Source organism: Salvia splendens, chromosome 17, assembly GCF_004379255.2.
Source record: "Salvia splendens isolate huo1 chromosome 17, SspV2, whole genome shotgun sequence".
NCBI lineage: Eukaryota > Viridiplantae > Streptophyta > Magnoliopsida > Lamiales > Lamiaceae > Salvia > Salvia splendens.
The window spans coordinates 5,987,697-6,006,452 of NC_056048.1; the positions used below are offsets into that span (position 1 = coordinate 5,987,697).

The 18,756-nt window shown below is 34.5% G+C and overlaps 1 long non-coding RNA gene across 1 annotated transcript; it reads right to left on the reverse strand.

Annotated features, from left to right (window-relative positions):
- Positions 1 to 2,521: 2,521 nt before the first annotated feature.
- On the reverse strand, positions 2,522 to 4,297 carry LOC121774116. Its single transcript, XR_006044925.1, has 3 exons — positions 3,943 to 4,297; positions 3,724 to 3,780; positions 2,522 to 2,757 (listed from the first exon to the last, which is right to left on the reverse strand). It is a non-coding gene; the product is annotated as an uncharacterized LOC121774116 (long non-coding RNA).
- Between the last annotated feature and the right edge of the window lie 14,459 nt (positions 4,298 to 18,756).

Consider the following 18,756-nt stretch of genomic DNA (forward strand, 5'->3'; position numbering starts at 1 on the left):
ATCATATGAAGAAATATGCAATTCACTCTCATAATAAACCTCATGAAGAAAGAAAATTATCTACTTATATATATATATATATATATATATATATAGAGGATTGTATTCAAATCCTTTTTCCACTATTAATCCAATCACCTTTTTAATCTCAGCCGTAGATTTGTTGTGATCGGATGGTTAAAACATTGACAGATAATTAGTTAATTTCTTAAATTTTAAACGTTTAAAGGGCATAATAGAGATTAACATTTGTAGTTAGTTATGGAATGTTCCATAATTTTAGCCGTATTATTTTATGCAGATTTCCCACTAAGTATTTGTGCAGATTTTCATATTATTTTATGCAGATTTCGTTTAATTTTTAATCTCAGCCATATTTAGCTTCGAAGGAGGCATGTTGACATATAAAAACAGAAACGAACATAATGCAGGCACATAGGCAAATAATGTAAGCACATCAACTAATAATGAAGAGCTTATACCGAGTAATGAACAAACAAATATTCGATCAACTCCTTGACAATATAAAAAAACTTTGACATGATGCATGATACATGACATATAATGAATACAAATATACACATTAATGAACATAATCATTTACTTAATGAGCATAAGCTATTTCAACAATGACCAACGGCAATTCATGCATATATGAAAATAATTCATTAACATATGAACGTAATGCAGAGATTATATGAGGTAATGAATAAACAAATATTCCATTTGGCTGTTGACAATTAAAAACAGAAATGAACATAATGCATGCACATAGGCAAATAATGTAATCACATCGCCTAATAATGAACAGCTTATACCAAGTAATGAACAAACAAATATTCGATCAACTCCTTGACAATATTATAATTTAAGTTGTGCCGTGTGTCGTTGTTTGGCGAACGTTTCTTGTTTGCCCTAAGGGTTTGACAAGCCTAGGGGCTAGGGTGTAGTATGTTCTAAGTCTAAAAAATGTTGTCCAAATACACGAGCTGGAGTAATTCGTCTGGGGTTGCACATGCATAACGCGTGGGTATATTTTAAAACAGATATACATAATGTACATATTGTGTAGTATAATGCGTAGTTTAGTTTCTGTAACGCATTATTTGTGGTATGTAATGAACATTTATCCTTACCCGTTTAGTTTAGGTTCTATAATGAACATTGTTTGTGGTATGTAATGAACATTTATCCTAGCCCCTAGTTTAGGTTGTGCCGTAATTCGATGTTTTACCCACGTTTCTTGTTTTCCCTAAGGGTTTAACAAGCCTAGGGGCTAGGGTGTAGTATGTTCTAAGTCTAAAAAACGTTGTCCAAATACACGAGCTGCAGTAATTCCTCGGGGTTGCACATGCATAGCGCGTAGGCATTTTTTAAAACAGATATACATAATGTACATATTATGTAGTGTAATGCGTGGTTTTAGTTTCTGTAATGCATTATTTGTGATATGTAATGAACATTTATCCAGCCCCGTTTCATTTAAGGTGTGCCGTGTTTCGATGTTTGGTGCACGTTCCTTGTTTTCCCTAAGGGTTTAACAAGCCTAGGGGCTAGGGTCTAGTACGTACAACAGCAACCACGTGATGCATAAAACAAGATAAATAATGCATTCAAATAGCCAAATAATGTTCAGAATCAGTCAAGTAATGAACATACAAATAATGCTCTGAATGATAACGAACAATGGATATTATTGGCTATATAATGGACCATATGTGAACTGCAATGTATACGAATAAGATGTGTCGTGTTTCGATGTTTGGCACACGTTTCTTGTTTCCCCTTAGGGTTTAATAAGTCTAGGGGCTAGGGTATAGTACATACACATAAATAACAACGTTTAAACTGATACTAATAATGCATCGAATGGTTACGAATAATGGATATTATTGATTATATAATGCACCATATATGAACTGCAATGTATACAATTAAGATGTGTCGTGTTTCGATGATTGACACACGTTTCTTGTTTCCCCTAAGGGTTTAATAAGCCTAGGGGCTAGGGTATAGTACGTACTCATTAATAACAATGTTTAAACATAAACGTATAATGCACCGAATGGTAACGAGTAATGGATATTGTGGACTATATAATGCACCATTTGTGAACTGCAATGTATACGTATAAGATGTGTCGTGTTTCGATATTTGGCACACGTTTCTTGTTTCCCCTTAGGGTTTAATAAGCCTAGGGGCTAGGGTATAGTACGTACTCATTAATAACAACGTTTAAACCGATACGAATAATGCACCGAATGGAAACGAACTGATACGAATAATGCACCGAATGTTAACGAGTAATGGATTTTATTGACTATATAATGCACCATATTTGAACTGCAATGTATACGAATAAGATGTGGCGTGTTTCGATGTTTGCTACACGTTTCTTGTTACCCCTAAGGGTTTAATAAGTGTAGGGGTTAGAGTGTAGTACGCACTCAATAATAACAACGTTTAAACTGATACATGCATCGAATTTTTGTTCGTTATTGGATTCTATAACACTTAATTACTCTAATAACTGTGCGGTTAACTCATTGAAGTACTCATCAGCCCGTTGATAGTTCGTATTTCCTACAACAATCAAAATAATGACAACTACTATCTGGTGCCTTCAGCTTCTCCATGTTATTCAAGTAAGAGCACCAAGTGTCTATAATGACCGGGCTGACAGCTTTGAACGGTTCCAACGAAAGGAACTCACTCTGCACCGTTTGTTTTTAGTTGTCCTCATACACAATTGCATCTCTGCATATCAAAATCAAACGTAATGTAAAAAAACAGGCTACATAATGCACTATCAAATCCAAATAATGAAATAATATACCATAATGCATTCACATATTCAAATAATGTAGTCATATTGGCAAATAATGAAGAAATTTTAACAAGTAATGAACAAGCAGATTTTCAATGTACTCGTTCACAATCTATAACCACACCAACAACTTTAATAATGTAATCATATAGAAAAATAATGCATTGATATACAGTTTTAATACACAAAATCTATCACTAAATACCCTTCCGCTTTTACTGTATAACACAGAATTACACATAATTCAAGGATATATGAAAATAATGCATTCACATATGAACATAATGCAGAGATTATATGAATTAATGAATATATTAATTTTAGATTTGTTATTTGACAATATAAAACAGAAATGACCATAATTCATTCACATTTTAAAATAATGTAGACACATTGGCAAATAATGAAGAGATTTTAAAAATTAATGAACAAGCAGATTTTCAATTTACTCTTCCACAATCTATAACCACACCAACAACATTCATAATGTAATCATATAGGTAAATAATGCATTGATATACAGTTTTAATACACAGAATGTAACACTAAATACCTTTCCTCTTTTACTGTATAAAACCGCATTACACATAATTCAAGGATATAGTAAAATAATGCAATCACATTTGAACATAATGCAGAGATTATATGAATTAATGAGTATACTAATATTACATTTGTTATCTGACAATTTAAAACAGAAATGACCATAATGCATTCACATATTCAAATAATGTAGTAACATTGGCAAATAATGAAGAGATTTTAACAAGTACAGAACAAGCAGATATTTTGCAAATAAAATATCAATTCGAATTGCAAAATTATGTTAAACCATGTCGGAGTAAAATCCAAAAATAAACATCAATTCGAATTGCAAATGAAAAACAAAGGCTCACCCTCTTGCTGGGATTGTTGTGAATTTGTTGGTCGTCCTCTTTTTGTCATTTTAAGAACTGCGAAGGAATCCAACGAAACAAAGGGGAATTAGACTGTATTAACAAATACGGCCGGTCGGTGGTATGCAGTTGAATTGTGGTGTGTTACAGGCGAAACTTGGAGAAAGGGTTGTTGCAACTCGAAAATTAAACTAGTACATACACATTCGAAAACCCTACCTCTTCTTATTGGCGAAAACGGTGATGGTGGCGGTGGAGTATTGTTCAGAACAGAACGGATGACTGAAAATCGAAGGTAACAGCGGATGAATTTAAGCTTGTATCGGCGAAAACGGTGGTGGAGGCGGCTAGGGTTTGGCTGGAATTTGAGAAGTCAAAAATGGAGAGAGAAGCTGGAGTAATTAAGGATGATGATGAATGAGGCGTGGAGTACATGGAAAGTAGTGGGTGTATCCCGCTAAAATCTCGGCTCCTCGGTTTCTCCAGATTTGAGCACATATAATTACTAATTCACCCTCATAATGCACGAAATAAACTAAATAATGAACTACGGAATGCTACTATAAGAATTAAATCTAGATCGTTCATCCTCAAGATCCAACGATCCCAATAAAAACGGAACTTAAATCTAAGTGGTATATAGGATTTTAACACTACCCTATATATATATATATATATATATATATATATATATATATATATATATATATATATATATATATATATTTATTTATATATATAAGATGTACAATCATTGCCAAATTAGTACTTTCTTTGTCCCATAATAGATATCTCCCTTCGTCCTATAAAAATAGTACTCCATCCGTCCCTGAAAATTTGTCACTTATTTCCTTTTTCGTCCGTCCCTAAAAATTTTTCACCTTTCACTTTTACCATTTTTGGTAGTGGGCCCTACATTCCACTAACTCATTCACACTCACATTTTATTATAAAACTAATATATAAAAGTAGGACCCACATGCCACCAACTTTTTCAACCCACTTTCTATTACATTTATTAAAACGTGTGCCGGGTCAAATGGTGACGAATTTTGGGGGACGGAGGGAGTATCATTTTTTCATTTTCTTCCGTCCCATAAAATTTGTCTCATTTTAGTTTTTACCATTTTTTATAGTGGACCTCATATTCCACTAACCCATTCATACTCACATTTTATTATAAAACTAATATATAAAAGTAGGACTCACGTTCCACTAACTTTTTCAACCCACTTTTCATTACATTTCTTAAAACCCGTGTCCGGTCAAAGTGAGACAATCTTTGTGGGACCGAGGGAGTATCACATTTTCCTTTTTAGTTTATCCCACAAAATATTTTTTTGAAAAAAACTCTCTACTATTAATTTAAATATACTATTTTCTCTCTCTATCTAACACAAAAAGAACTTCTTCTAAAACCCCGTGCCATTATTCAAGTGTACCATTTATTAAGCGATGGAGAGAGTTTTGAATAATAAACAAGGATTTTTAACACACTCTTGCACGTACGTGCCCAAACGTATATTGGAGTTTCATACATGAAAAAAGAGATACATAAAAGGTTTATCATTAATTTGGTCTACTCTAAAAGCAATAATGTATATATAGAAATTGGCCACATATTCTTTAAAAGACATGTTCTTTTAAAGACCTTAATACACTCTTTAGCATAAAAGAGGTAAGATTTAGGCCTGACAATTTTTGGCACGACACGATAACACGACACGAACTCGCACTAAATTAATAGGTATGTGTCAAAGTTTATTGAGTTCGTGTTCTTATTGTGTCCACACGATAACAACACGAAAAATTCGTGTCATGTTCGTGTTACACGTTAAGAAATAATATTATTTATATTAAAATTTAAACTAAGTTTAATCTAATGGAGCACTTGGTATTAGTATATAGTATGTGTTGTTATCGTGTCGTGTTGACCCGAAGTGGTTCGTGTCGTTAATGGGTTCGTGTCGTGTTCGTTGTTTGTGTCTGAGAGTAGCGGGCCGTGTTCGTGTTCGTGTTTATAGTTTGTTTAATTGAATTTTTTGTGAAAATGTATTTTGTTGTAGTTTACAATTAAGATTGAATATTGAAAAGCAACCCCAACTTGCAATTTGAATGACCGGACATATTAAAAAAGTTGGTGCTACTCTATGCCACTTTTTATAGCAAATGTAGCTTGCAATAAAATTTTGTTGACTTACGGTTTACCCCTTGGCTTAAGAAATGCATTTTCCGTTGAGGGTATTTGTGTAATTTCCGATTCCTTTGCGTAAGAAATCTATTTCAGTTGAGGGTATTTGTGTAATTTGAATTGCACGAGCTTCCAAGTTTTACATGGATATCTATTGTCGGAGTGTCCAGCTCACACCCACGTGACTAATCATAAAATATGACGATATTTTTATTTGAACAATTTTAGGTATTTTTTATTTTTATTTATCTTCAAACGCAATTCACCAGAAATTCCTATTATGAAAAGTGAAAACACACTAGATTGGATTTTTATGTATATTTTCTAATTTTCTAATTTAGGTAATTATGTATTCCTCTGACCAATTAAATGGTACTAGTAATTTATAAAAATTAGTAGCAAATATTATAATGTGGTTTAAAAATTATAGCTCAAGAAACATTGATATCTGCAGATCGACCGCTTCAAATTTTAGGATGTCAAATATTTGAATTGGAACATTTGTACAACTATTTTATGTGTTGTTTTATTCATTTGATAAAGTTGTTGTTTTAGAAACTTCTTCGGTTTAAGTGGTAGTACTAACACTTGTTTATTCGGAAACATAAGTGATGGAGAAAATAATTATAATAATAGCTATTTTGAGTTGAAATGTACTATATGCAAATTAGAAGCAACGTAGAAAACAAGTACTCCATTTTAGTTGGCGTGCATATACTAATAGGAACACTTATGGAATAGTTGTTTATAAATAAATTTCCATCTTCACTTTTCGACATTGTTAAGATTGGTATGGTGGACCAAGAATATTTTATTTGTCCTCTCAAAGATACTCAAACAAATATTTTTCTCTCACGATATATAGATATAAATAAAATGTCTCGCCTTTAATATTCATGTCTTCTTTATTAAAGGAAAAAGAAAAAAAAATGGTGCTTAGTTTGCAAGCCTTAGCGCTTAGCCTACAAGAATTGAGCTTTATAATAGCAACTCCAAAATTTGGACCAATGTGGCCCATAAATTTCTGAACATATTATCAAGCCCATATTCAGAAGTAACACAAATCATTACAATTCTAATATGGGGCCCAAATTATAAATATCTCCGAATATTAAACAAATTTGAAATTTTGAAGGCTATTGGCAAAGCGCCTTTGGATATAAATATGGTGTTTTTTGTGAAGGCTGATTAAGGAATAAAAGAAAAGGTCGTTAATTCATAATAAGTTTTCGTTTATCAATAAATTCATGAAAAATTAGGCGCGACAATGATTAGAATTAAATCTTTCATTTTCAGTTTATTTCCTAAAATCTAACCTGGATCTGTTGTCGATTGTGGTTGGATATGACATATTTTTACCAGGGGCTTATACATTTATATCTCTTGTTATGTTGCTCTTGTGTTTGTTTTAGTGTAGGATAGTAAACATGTTTTGCTTTGTTTGATTTTCTTGATCATCCTCTGCTGATCTTGTAGTTCCCTTATGAGGAGTTTGAGCATTTGGCTTTGTGCATAAAAGAGATAGACTCGTTGCCATGCACAATTGAACGAAACATAGGAACCTCGTAATTATTTTTAAGTGATAATTAAAAAAAATATAGCTTATTATTTTGTTTTAGTAGATATAATTATATTTGTGTAGATTGTTGAAAGAAATGAGGATGTTTTGTTAAATTTTGGTTTATCCTGCAACTTCAAAAATTTGAAAGAATGAGGATGTTTTATTAAATTTTGGTTTATCCTACAACTTCAAAAATAGACGGAAAACTAATGAAATTTGGATTTACTCCCAATTATTCCACGATGAAATATTCAGTCGCATGCGTGTTATATATTGTTGAAAATTTGCACTATTTCATTATAAACTAGAAAATTAATACTTATATTTGCGTGTTTGTACTGGTTATATAAGAAATGTGAAAATGGAATATACTACATGTGTCCAGTGATATTCGTCTCTTGTTGACTTAGGTTTAAGAAATGGAACAATCGGTCACATATTATTCGACGGAGAGTGTAATTGGTTTGTCCGGCCTATCGAACGTATTTCATAATTGAGAGAACATCTTTTTAGGTTCATGAACTTTGCAAAAGTATCATTTTAGGTCCGTGAACTTTGAAAATATCATTTTAGGTCCGTCAACTACAAATTAATAACATTTGAGGTATTTTAGAGTTTTTTCTGGCTAAAATGTCCTTGAGGAGATGAGAACAGATCAAATGCAGCGCATCGAGTACCATGGGCAATGGATAAAGACATATGATTACCCGGTTCCACCAGTCATTAAGGAGACAATTGAGCTGGAGTCTAAGCATGTATCATCTTGGCTACCAATATGGAATGGTGTCGAATCGTTTCAGGCGTTGGGTCCAGCGGGTCAATATATAGTGTCGGGTCCAGCGGGTCAACTTATAGTGAATTTGCCCTTTGAAGGGCTTAAGGGCATTTTTGCTAGAAAAAAAAAGGTCTAAAATACCTCAAATGATATTAATTTGAAGTTGACAAACCTAAAATGACATTTTCAAAGTTTACGGACCTAACTTGATACTTTAGCAAAATTCATAGACATAGAAAGATGTTCCCTGTTCATAATTTTATGTCAAAACGTTTGGATTTGGGTAATGATTTTATGTCTAAAAGCCTTTAATTAATTGTATTGGATTTTCGATGTTCTGAAAATTATGTTCGACCCTACCTACAATTGTCAACCAAACAAAAAGGGCAATAGAAAAAAAGAAGCCGAAGATATACCCACCAAATTTTGATCCACTAAAGATCTTTTATCGAGAATTTCCCACCAGTCTCCAAAATAGCGTCAACAATGGAAATGAGTTGAACCCATTGGATTTTGTCATTTTCAGAACATTCGACAAAATTTTATTATGTATTCGAAAATAATTCAAAATATATGTTTTTTTTTTCTTTTTTAAATACTCTATTAGTTCCTTATTAATTGAGACATTTCTTTTGAATATGGAGATTAAGAGTAATGTGTTAAATTGATAGTGATTGGTGAATAAATTAAGACTATCTAAATGGTACACTAAAACCTTAAATGATGAGATAGGTAATTAGCTTCAATGGTACTAAAAAATCAGTCTCATATTTGGAGGAAAATCATATTTGATGTGACATTTACACTAACATATGATTGAATTTAGTGTAAATGATTGAAGATACTCTAAGAGAGAAGAAAGTAAGAGAGTATGATAATTTTTAATTAAAAAATGATTCAATTATCTTGAGATTTTCTAAAATAAAAAAACGACTCAATTAATAAGCACCGGATGGAAGGAGTATAAATGAGCGACAACATATTATCTGGCAAATCAACCTCAACTCATTTCAAGGTCCAGAATATATTAGCAGACATGAAATGCACCCTTCCCTGTGAATAATCATTTGGATTTTTCTCTCAAACTAAGAGCACCCACAATGGGGCGCTCGATGGCATGCATCAGTGAATAACCATTTGGATTTTTCTCTCAAACTAAAAGCACCCACAATGGGGCGCCCGATGGCATGCCCGATGCGTGCCATCGTCCTCGGGCTCGCCCGATGGCTCCATTGCGGGTGCCCGCCCGATGGCACGCCCTACGCCCACACCCTAAGCTTCGGGTGCGCGCCATCGGGTACCATTGTGGGCTCGGCGGATGATGGCACGCGTTTTTTATTTTTTTTAAATGCTAAATTCGAAAAATTTGTATAAATACCCCCTACCCCAGCTTCATTTGTAACATTTCATTTCACGATTCCACTCTCGAAACTCACATTTACTACGAAATGGATTCAAGTCCCAATAGTCCGATGTTTAGTGGTGATGCGCGTTGGCCGGGTACAGAACCCGACGTATATCAGCCGTTCGACGCCAACACGCAGTACGATTCCGAATTCAGTACAGACTCGTATGATTTGTCTGACATGGAGCCATCTCCAAATCGACCCGCCGCCGCCCCCCTCCCCCGCCCCCGCAAAAAAGAAGCGGATCCGGCACCGTGCAAACAAGTTGCCACCTCCGGCAATGAATGAAGAGTACGCCCCCGGCCGTACGAACTACCAGCCGGATGAAACCCTCGTCTTGGCGAGGTGTTAGGTGGATATATCGGAGGACCCGATATTCGCCAACAACCAGAAGCAGCTCGCGTACTGGGAGCGCATCGCCGAGCGCTACAATGAGGTGAAGTCGCTGAGCTCGTACAAGCGCCAACGGGAGCAGCTCCGCAAGCACTGGGATCAGGTGAAGAAGCAAGTCAACCTGTTCGCGTCGGAGTATGAGAAGTGAGCGAGGGAGCAGGGGAGCGGCGAGAACTTGAGCGACAAGCGCGATAGAGCGTTGTTGTCGTACCAGTCCCTGTATGGCGACTTCAAGCATTTGGGCATCTGGGCGATCTTGAGAGACAAGCAAAAGTTCCAATGAGGGATTCTGCACACCGGTGCGACAAAGAGGACGAAGAACACCGCCGCTGGTGGTTACACGAACAGCGAAAGCGGAACTCGTCCGGTGGACCTCAACCGGAAATACACGGAGGCGGAGAGTTCCGGCACACCGATGTCCTCCCGGCGTCCCATAGGCGTCAAGGCTGCGAATAACAAGGGGAAGGCGACATCATCCTCGACGGCCGCCGCGTATGTGGGGTTGGCAAGAGCCTCGATGGCGCGGACGTTGTTGCAGACGCACAAGGCCCTCGAGAAGTGTACGGACCCCGCCAAAGCCGAATACCTCCAGGGGTTGATCGATGAGCTGCGCCGGGAGTTGGGAATTGCGTAGATTAGCCAACTTGAATTGTGTAACTTTTGTTAATCAATGCAGTCTTCGCCGGTTTTTAGCTACTCGTTGTGTTTTTTAATTAGTTTGCATTAAATGCAGCTCTTTCGTAGTTTTTACTCAACTAAGGAGGATAAAAATGATGACGTGGCGGTGCATAGGCTAAGACGCCCCATTGCTAATGCTCTAAAACCCTACTGCTACTGTTTGTAGTTCAATCAATGCAGCTCTTTCGTAGTTTTTACTCAACTTATTACTACTGTCATTTCTTGATTGTTGCTCAACGTATACAGTAATTCGTGATATTAATGTGTTTTACGTAATGGAATTCAAAGATAAGTATCAACTCACAAGTCCATTTACACACATATAAGTTTATATCGGTAATTCTAATTTTTTTATACGTGTAAATGGACTAAATTAACTCTTTATGGCCGGCCACATTATGGCCATTTAGCATCACTCTTTTCTTTTCATATACTCCTATTTTTTAAAATTTTGTTTGTCTTGAAGCTTTCTAGCAGGCCTAAGATGAACCCTAGGATTGCCTGGGTATTTTTGTGTTGTCTTGGGATGCCTTAAAAGCATGTTTTGTAGGTCTGCCTTCTCTACTACTTGTAGCAACTTTTTCTGTTTATGATGTTTTGTATATTCATAAGCTACCAGTCTTAAGTTCCCCACGCAAAAATTACTCTTTTTCATTTATCATGTAGTATTTTCCTTAATTTGTTAACTTTGGGGGTTATATGATGTCAAACATGATAATCATAAGCAATGTGCCAATAATTGAGTACTCCACATTTAATTAAATGAGATTTAGACATTGTAGATCAATATCAACTGAACTTGAAATAGATCAAGTACCTATGCTCAGTTCAATTGCATCAATTTTTGATGGATGTGATATTAGAGGGTTTTAATTAGCAACAAATCTACGTGACCAAATTTTGTACAACCAAGAACTAGTTTATTTGAAAAAAATAGGTTTATTTATGCATTTAATTAAAATATATGGATGCATATATAGTACATGAAAAGTGCATAATATTGTGGTCATATATTTATGATTTGTGTATAATTTTTTTTACTTTTTTGGAACCATAAATGTAATTAGTGCATACTTTAATTCAAATTTTAAAAATAATAGAAAGAAAATTCAAATATAAAAATAAAAAATGAGGTTAAAGGCTAATAAGACTTTTTTAACTTGGCCACTTACTATATTTATTATTTTAATATATAATTAATGTATCAAATTATTAATATAACCTTATTTTGGTTGTACAAAATTTGATTGTTTATCATCACTCATTAATTTAGGGGGAATATTCCATATTGCACAAGATTTGAATTCAATTATAATGAAATGAATCAAGTAGTTGGGTTTGTTTGTAGATATACAGAATCTAGTTGAAGGGTGAATATGACATGACTCTCATGCGTGGGAGCGTGACAATTCAGATGAGAGAGAATAGTACTATTGAGAATTGGCATGAGAGTTTTAAATAAAGGCAACTTTAGTAATTTCTCTCTCTAGAAAAGGGTGGCAAAACTAAAGGGGTTTTGCTCTCACAGACATCTGAATTAGGTTGCTTTCTGTAGAATACACTTTCCTACACAGTTGACTCGTGTTGGCTATCGCTGTGATCTCATTAGATCTTGTTTGGATTTTCTGAATTCCCTACATCACCTCTCTTGTCTCATTTATTGTATTTTTTTATTTATGATGCACTTCCAATTTTACCATTGATATATTATGGGTATGTTCCAATTTACAAGTTACAACACCCACGGAGAATTTAAGAGAATTTGGGGAGAGAACTTTGGTGACAAATGTCAATTCATGGTTGGATAAATTGCAGTTTCATGTTATTTATAAATTAAAAAAGAATAATGCTATGCGGCCACATTATGGCCAGCCATAAATTAATTAAATAACAAAAAACTTTGATTTTTTTTCAAATTTTTGGTTTAATACTATTTGATTTTACTTTTATATAATCTTCATTATATGTTCCTCAATATGTTAGTGTTGCTCTTTCGTAGTTTTTGCTCAACTTATTACTACTGTCATTTCTTGATTGTTGCTCAACGTATACACTAATTCGTGATATTAATGTGTTTTACGTAATGGAATTCAAAGATAAGTATTAACTCACAAGTCCATTCACACACATATAAGTTTATATCGGTAATTCTAATTTTTTTATACATGTAAATGGACTAAATTAACTTTTTATGGCCGGCCACATTATGGCCATTTAGCATCACTCATTAAAAAAATATCTAATGAGCCATTAGGCTTTGAGCACCGTCTTAAATCATGATCTCGAAAGACCACCTCTGATGTTTGAGTACTATTTCGACTGAAGCCATAACTGGATTTTAAGCATCATCTCATCTAGAGTCTGGTCAATCTTCTTTGACTCACGGATATCATTTCATTTGAAGCTTCAAAGATAGAACTAATTGAGGTCTAAGCATAGCTCATTTGGTGCTACACATGGTCACGTCTGAGTTCTAACCATTTTCTCCTATGTCATTTAACAAATCACACTATAAATAACTTATTTTTAAGGATATAAAAATCGAGATGCAATTACTTGAGTTGGGAATTTTTAAAAATAGTAACAACAATTTAAGACGTAAAAGAAAACGTTTCTAAATTAATGACAAACTAATTTCATCTTCTGCTATTTTAGGACCGTTCTATTTGCGTCATCTAATTTTAGTTGGGACACAAATAATAAGGACGTGTTTTGAAGCATTGGTGGTATATTTAAACAATTAAATAGTCAAATATGGAAAGTATATTCCATGCAGGTTCAATTTGTCAATCCCAACAAATAAATAGGGTATCTTATTCTTATATATATGTCGACTGCATTGCCTGAATATTTAAGTATAGCTTGGCTATATATAGAAGCAGCAGCATACCCATAGTGCCATTAAACAAACCACAGAGCTTATGGCTGCAGTAAATTCAGAAACCTAACGACATCACATATAATTGATTAAGTTATTCAATTTAATTTGGTTTGGTAACATAAACTTGTATTCCAACTATGCAAAGTTAGAGGTGTTAACAAATTTGTATTAATGCATAGGAAATTGAAATTTCATCTAATATTCATTTCCATTTTGAATACTTTTAGTAATCAATTTTCACCAAAGTTGTGTAGAATTTATTGTATTGAATTATAGTAGAATTTAAACAATAACTTAAATATATCCTCCTGGACGCCCGCAAAGTTATTGACTTAGTGGTTGGAAACTTATTGCATTTTAATTATGTTATAAGAAGGAGAGTATCTCATGAATTGAATTGTTCTCATCAGTTTAGCCGAAAATGAGATGAATTAAAGATTACGAGCTTTCAAATTTATATTTTTATCTAGTTCTATATACTGCATGCACTCTAAAACGATCTTTGAATTCGAACCAAAATACTCCTTTTTATTTGACATCATTATCATTGGACTGTTTTGAGAATTTGCACCATTCACAACTGAAAAAACTGGACGATTAATGATTAATTTTCGAAAAGACAAAATAGACAATTATTTTGTTATGATTGCTAAAGTGAATTAATGTTTGTTTTCCAATAAAAAATTATAAATGGTGTTGTTCAGAATGTAGTTTATGAATGCCAACGTCTTCTTCTTTTTCTTTTTCTTTTTCTTTTTCTTTTTCTTTTCGAATTTCTTGGGATTGCATTACCCAGACTCCCACATGTTTTGGAACTGACGTGGCACAAGTAATCCCTTCTTTATTTTATGATAAATAAATCCCCAACGTCATTTTGCTCCTGCTCCTACGATAAATTGGACCACTATTATTAAATTACATAAGTCAATAATGTCATACACTTATTTAATAGGAGTAATTCTCAAGCAACACTATAAATCGAAAGAATTATTAATATATATTATCTCCGTCCCATAAAAATAGGAACAGTTTCTTTTTTATCAGTCCCATAAAAATATCTCATTTCAATTTATGGAAAATTCTCCCTAATTCATACTTATATATATAAATTATTTACAACTTATATCACTATGGTCTACCATTACATACTAATAATAATATGAGTCATACTATCAACTTAGCATTACACTTTGGAAGGCAAGAAGCCTATCAAAAGCTGGCAGATTGGTGCTTATCAAATCAGTTCTCAATAGTATCCCGATGTACTATCTCAACTTGTTTCATATGCCCAAAAAGGTGGTCAATCGCATTATTCAACTGCAAAGAAGATTCTTTTGGGGTAAGAAAGAAGGAGAAAAGGGGGGCTGCCTCATTTCATGGGAGACTATTCAAAAGCCAATGAGCCAAGGAGGCTTGGGAGTAGGCGATATCCTAATTAAGAATGCCTCTCTTCTTTTCAAATGGTGGTGGAGGTTTGCTGACAACCGAAGAACACTTTGGAAAGAGATTGTTTAATCTAATCATGATACCAGACACCTTGAGGATTTTCAAAGAATGAATAACAAGAACCGATCATGTGTTTGGGGGCAGATCACAGACTTTAGAAGCTTTAGTAAGGAGGTACAAGAAATGCCTTCGAAAGGCATTCGGATGAAGATCGGCAATGGGGCTCACACGAGGTTTTGGTTTGATAATTGGGCAGGGATGAATAGTCTTCGACTTAGCTATCCCAAGTTATTCATATTGTCTACACAGAAACAAGATCTTGTTCGAGAAATTGGCACATGGGTGAATGGGGAGTGGAAATAGGCCTTCAATTGGAGATGAAATCTTTTTGAGTGGGAAGAAGAATCCTTTAGAGAAGAAGCGACTCTTATCAACGCCGTGATTCGAGAAATCTTTTTGAGTGGGAAGAAGAATCCTTTAGAGACCTTATCAACGTCGTGAATCTTACAAAGCTGTCCGAAAACGTAAATGACAGGAGGGTGTCGTCGAGTGACTTATCAAATTCCTTCTCGGTGTCTGACTTTGGTCTGCAGGTTACCAAGATCATGGAGGACGAGAGCTCACCACAAGTTCAAAGGAGGCTCGCATGGAGAAATATTGCTCCTCCAAGAGCACAACTTCAAGTATGGTTTCTTCTTCAAGGAAAAATCAACACTAAAGAGAGGCTTTTCAGACTGGGAGCAGCTAGAATTGAAGATGATCGATGCATTTTGTGCAAAGAATAGACTGAAACTGTTGAACACCAGTTTTTTTGCTGCAAATCATCGAGCAATCTCTGGTATCACTGGTGCAAATGTTGGGATTTATCATTTTGTCTTCCCAAAGATCCAAAGACATGTCTGCTTTCTTGGGTGGTTACTCCGTTCAAAAGATTTGATAAGCGGTTGTGGACCGCCATGTTTTATGTCATCGCGTGGACAATTTGGGATATTAGAAACAAAATGGCATTCCAAGATTTTAAACCTAACTAGGAGTTCGAGAAGAAGCGACTCTTTTGGCGCCTTGGAACTTGGGCGAAAGGATGGTGTCCGGATTTTCCCTTTGCACCGGAGTTGTTAGAAGATGACTTGAAGGTTATCAGAGGCTGGGCAGGAACAAGAGCTCCACGAATAGGTAGGTTGTGCTGACTTTTTTTTAATTCCTGGCTCTTGATGTTTTTTCCTTCTTTTGTGGCTTTGTTAGGGGTTTTGGCTCGGTGAGAGGATGGTTGGTTTGTTGCTTTGTTGGGGCTGCTTTGTTGGGTAGTTTTTTACTTGTTTTGGATCCCTTTTTTTCATTTATTTCCCTTTTTTTTGGATCATTCTCATCATATCACTTATTTTACTAATTATGCATTAATTTTTATGTAGTCCTAATGTCTCTATTCATCCTACATCGATAGTGGGTCCAAGTGGAGTAGTCCACAACCACCCCGAATGATTATTATGTCCTTTATTATCGAAAAAATTCAATTAAATTCACTTTGGATCTTCGTACGTCATCCATCTATTGCTAATGACAATCGTTGCATTGCATCTACCTTCTAACGTCTGCAATGACTTTTTTTTACCGTATCTAACCTTGTTTCTTGAATCACCATTCCCACATATGGAGTACTCACTTCGTTTCATAGTAGAGAAGTCATTTTGCTATTTTGGCACGTTCCATAGTAGTGGAGTCATTTTCATTTTTAGTAGTAAAAATCAATACTTTTCTTCTCACTTACTTTACTCTGTTTACTTTATTCTCTTTTTATCTCTCTACCTTTTTTCGTTTCCTACATTTTCTTAAATTGAGTTCGAAAAGAAACGCTTCCACTTCCGCATATGTATTATTTATCTTTATGAATAGCAACGTATTTAATCGGACCATAGGTTTATGTTATTTTTTATATCCTGTGCCGATGTCGACAAAAAAAGTTATAGTAGTCATTAATTGATTGATTAATATTTTATACTGTATGATAGATACGTGCGTGTGTTAACCTTTCAACCTTATAAATGCCACCCTAAGTCCTACCTAACATGTTCGAATCAAGTTTATTTTCCTATCTATGAAATCTAATCTGGCTGAGTTGGTGCTTTCATTATTTTAATACTCCGTTTGAATGTCTCGTTGCTTTCCCAACACAACATTATCCTTTGCGCTTTATTTTATTTTCCCATCAAAGAGTATTTATTTGCTCCTTATTTTTAATTAATTGTTTGTACGAAAATATATAATATGAATTTTTTTTGGGTAGACAAACGATGAAGTTAGAACCATACACCTCGTTATTATAGATAGGAGATCGCACTATTGGTATTTTCAAATAAATGTATACTAGTATTAATTGGAGTATATATATACGGCTGACTTCTTTAAATGAAGAGGGTGCATATATTCTAGATATATTATGCATAAAATAAAAAAATTTCCAAACAAATATATAAGACTATTAATTTAAATAAATGGCTGGATCCATGCTTTAATATTGTCTTTGCATTTACTATTAATTTTTAACTAGTGATTAATAAATCAAATAGATTCAACTAAGAATCGACATGTTGATCAGTCTGATTTAATTAGAAAAATCATTGATATATGGATCGTTGTAAATCGTGAAAACCGATCGGTTTGACCATTAATTAAAATAATTTTTATTAATTAGAAACACACAGTTCGTGTGATGTTTGATCAAGAAAATTATGGTAATTGTTAGTATGTCTCGAGTCTTTATAGTTTGCCGCTAGCCGAACGAGGGTTTCGAAATTGTTAGTATGCCTTAATTTTGTATTGGGCCTATTTATATAGAAGTCGGGCGCATAACTCTGTAATCCGAAAACAATCTGAATAACATCCGTTCTCTGTTTCCGCCTATGGACGTAGCCAACGCAACGTTGGTGAACCACGTAAATTCTGTGTCTCTTTACGTTACTGTTTATCTCGATTACACAATTGCTCTATTATGTTATAACAACAATTATGACATAAAATACTTTTCCAAAACATTGGTAGTTTAAAATTTTCGGAATTGATGTTTCATTGATTCTTCATCCAAACTCACTACCTGATCTAAATGTTGCATGTCGCCATCATCAATTTCTTCCTCTCATTTGATGCTAGCTCATCACCCTAATATTTAGACGTTCATTTTAAAAAATATTTGAAGATGATCAATAATTATTCTTTATCTATCTCGTGATGACTCAATCTTATCAAATAGAGGAGAAACGTTTTGGCAACTGATTATGTATTTCCTCGTTCCAACATTTCCGAAGTTGCTCGCCATGATTTCCCAAATTATAAATACTAGTACCATTGATTTCAAACACGCTATTTTAGAGCATCCGTAACAGCGGACTAAAGGTAGAACTAGCGGCTAGGGCGTCGGGACGTCCACTATTGCGTTAAGCTAACGCGACAGACGTCCTGAGGTAGGATGAGCACTCACCCGCCTCCCTCCACCGTTAGCCGATCGCTAGTCCGCTATTGCGCGGACAACAATCGACTAGCCGAATTTTTATTTATTTATTTATTTTTATACCCGATATTTACAACTCATTGCATTTCATTTTTTCATAAGTGCCAACAACTAAAATGAATTAATCGTATTTGTGAATTTGTTTTATTGGCTATGGCGTCGATTAGTCCTAGCGATGTGGCATGATGTGGTTAGTCCTA